At 36.3% G+C, this 3,418-nt stretch overlaps 1 non-coding gene across 1 annotated transcript; it reads left to right on the forward strand.

Annotated features, from left to right (window-relative positions):
* LOC140858964 (small nucleolar RNA R71) lies at positions 1-107 on the forward strand. The gene has a single exon (XR_012142367.1). It is a non-coding gene; the product is annotated as a small nucleolar RNA R71 (small nucleolar RNA).
* The last annotated feature ends 3,311 nt before the right edge of the window (positions 108-3,418 follow it).

The following is a 3,418-nucleotide window of genomic DNA, read 5'->3' on the forward strand; positions in this document are numbered from 1 at the left end:
ATTCCATGGTGTGGGCATTGGGTCAAAAGATTCTTGAAACGATCAAAGTACTTCCAAAATGATTCACCAGCTAGTTGGTAAAATTGATTTATTTCATTCTTAATCCTAGTTGTTTTATGATGGGGGAAATACTTTTTCAAAAATATTCTCACAAAGCCCTCCCAGGTAGTGACAGAATAGTTTGGCAGACTATAAAGCCACTTCTTAGCATTATCCTTAAGGGCAAAGTTGATTAATCTAAGTTTGACCTCATCCTCTGTTAATTGTAGTTTCATGGTTGCACATACCTCCTCAAATTTTCTAATAAATATATAAGCATCCTCTAATCCTGTGAATTTTGAAAGCATATTTATGATTTGAGGTTTGATTTCAAAATTATTAGCTGTGGGTTATGGCAACCTGATACAAGATGGTTGGATGGAGCCAACTGGATAACACAAATCCTTAAGGGTCATGGGTTGGATTGGTTCAGCCATTGAAACAACAGGAATTGACTCAATTCTAACTAGACGACCCGACACTTTTCTCCACACACGAGGTGTACGGTTCTCGATGTTTATACAATTTTTTTTTATAAAATTTTTATGTATAAGAAAAAGAAAGAAAAGAGAAAAAGTTCTAAAGAAAAGATCCTAAGGAGTCCTAAATCTAAAGAAAAGTAACCAAATTAATTTAAATTTTAATAATTTTTTTTTTTTTTTCAAACAAGTGAAATAATAAATTAAACTCAATCTATCATAGGGTTAACCTAAATCTAGACAGCTCCTAACTGTTTCAAGATGACCCTTCAAGCCTTCCAAGTGGAGATTGATCAACTAGTTAGCCAGGTAAGTATAAGAGGTGGGAGGTTCACTCATCGTTGCCTTTCTAGACACCAAACGAGTTGGTCAGGCCAGCATCTGAACCAATTTAACAAACCACCCTCAGGGACTTGCCTAGACACCAACTAATCAAACAACTCAAACTTGGTAGAACTCTTAGGGTTCCTTGTCCTATTGAGCTCGAATTCCTTAAGGTTGACGTCTAATTGATTTTAAGATTAAAGGTCTAGGTAATGCAATATGATGGAGATGGTTTTTGGGCTAAGGAAGGGTAATGAAATCCCCACCTTATCTTGTTAATGGGTTGATGCCCTTAGATTAATTATGAAAATGCAAATGCAAATAAACAAGATGACCAAGAATGTAAAAGATTTTAATTTAGAATTTTTTTTTATTTTGATATTTTACTTCACGATTATGAAATATCTTTTATTTTATTTTATTTTATTTTATTTTTTTTTATGATTAAGTAAATTCAAATGATTAGGTCTAAAAGGAAAAATAATTAACTAAAAATAATAAAAGAGAAATTAGAAGTGTACCTGAGTTTTTCAGCAATCACCAACTAAATCTAGAAACCTAAAGAAAAAAGAAAGAGAGTTATAAAGTACGAAGAACAAATATTTGAAAATAATTTAAAATGCCAAATCCCCGGCAACGGCACCAAAAACTTGATGTACAAATCTTAAAATTTGTAAATAAAACCGCAAGCGCACAGTGTGCAGAGTAGCACGACCAGCGAGTACGGATCGATCCCACAGAGACTTGGTTTAAAAATAATTTTCAAATCTATGCTCAAGCGAGCTTTAACGACAATCAAAAATCGAAAGTTGTTTGCTAAAGACAATAAGACTAAGGATCTAGGGTTTTTGAATCCACTAGATCTAGATTAGGGAATTCTACCTAGAATTTTTTTTATTGATCCTAACGACTACTCCTCTTGTCTTTCCCAAGCATAGATTATGAAGGGACTAAGGCCCAACGATAACCCATCAAGATTCTTTACAGGGGAGTAGTAACTAGGATCCCTTAGGGTTTTCTCCTCCTATGCACTGAATCAAGCATGAACAATGAAGGGACTCTGACCCAACTGTAGTTCATCAAAAATTCTTGGCAAAAGAGGAAGAAAAAGAAACCCTAAGAAAAAAAAAAACCCTATATAAAACCCCTACTCATGATCTAACTTCATCGCAAACCCTAGAAGGGATGCTTAGCTAGACATGATCTAAATCTACTTGCAAAATTTAAATGCAGAAAAATAAACTACCCTAATTTCATAAACTAAACTAACCTAATTGCATAAAATTAAATTGCATAAATTAAACTATCCTAATTGCAAGAAAAATAAATTGCATAATGTAAAGAGATAAAATTACATAAAAATAAGATTTTATATAAAAAAAAATTTATTACAAAAATCTCAAAGCTCAAGACTTGAGAAGAAAGTTAAAAAACCCACTATCTAGGGTTACAAGCTTGATTGGAAGGAAAGAATCCTTAAAACAAGGGCCTTTGGGGGCTTTTTATAGGCATTTGGGGGTTATAAGGTTTTTAAAACTTTAGATGTGGGACTAAGAGGTTTTAGAAGACTGTTAGGGGGGTTTAGGGGCTCAAATCTCGCTCAAAAAGCACTTAAATCCATCAAGAAATTCTAGAAATTATTTCAGCCGTCCGATCTTCATCTAAAGGACCCAATTCATCTAATAAATCAAGCCGGAAGCGATTCTGGGCCGTCAGATCACGATCTGGGTGAAGCGCTGCCGTTGGATCACACTGCAGAGATGGGATCAGGTCGGATGCGTCGCGGACCGTCCGATCAAGGTGCTGGAAGATTTCGTCCGTTGGATCGTGCTACAGAAGGATCCCGTGTTGTCCTAGTGCTTATTGATTCTTGCAATTGCCTTGATTACGGTTAGATCTTGACCGGCTGTGATGGTGGCTGTCCGATGGCGCAAAAATATGGAGCGTTGGATCTTGATCAGAGAAGATCGGACCATCGAGTGATGTGAAGTTACCAGGTTGCCCTTCGGATCTTCTTCTCTCTCCTCATGAGCCCTGGACCGCGCGCGTGGATCGGGCTCGCGATGCGTTGCGGTGAGCCGAGACTCGCTGATTGGCTGGTTTATGGTGCGCCGATGAGTCCATGGTCCAGGCGCCTGTTGCTGTGGACCAGGCGGCTAACCAGATCACCAAATCAGTTGATTTTTGACCAATTTTGATCTGATTTGACTCGGGTTTGACCCAATTGAGTCTTCTTTCTTCATTCTTCAATTTCTGGGTCAATTTAACTCCGTTTTGCGTAAAATTTTTGCCGTTGGAATCTTCTTTTCTTGTTCTTTCTATTGATGACCTCTTCTTCTGCAAAATATAATAACAAGTATCAATTTTCTAATAAAGTTAGATAATTTAGATATTAATTGATACTTTTATGTCAATTTGTGACATAAATCAAAGAGTATGAGGTACGAGAGCCAAATATGATGAAGTATCTATAGAAGGTCAAGGATCTTGTCTTTAATTTTATCACCATGAACATCCAACAAATATCGAGATCAAAAAATATGAAGTCCGACCTCTTGTCTAAGCTCATGATGCTC

Source organism: Elaeis guineensis, chromosome 6 (assembly GCF_000442705.2).
Source record: "Elaeis guineensis isolate ETL-2024a chromosome 6, EG11, whole genome shotgun sequence".
In the NCBI taxonomy this organism is placed as follows: domain Eukaryota; kingdom Viridiplantae; phylum Streptophyta; class Magnoliopsida; order Arecales; family Arecaceae; genus Elaeis; species Elaeis guineensis.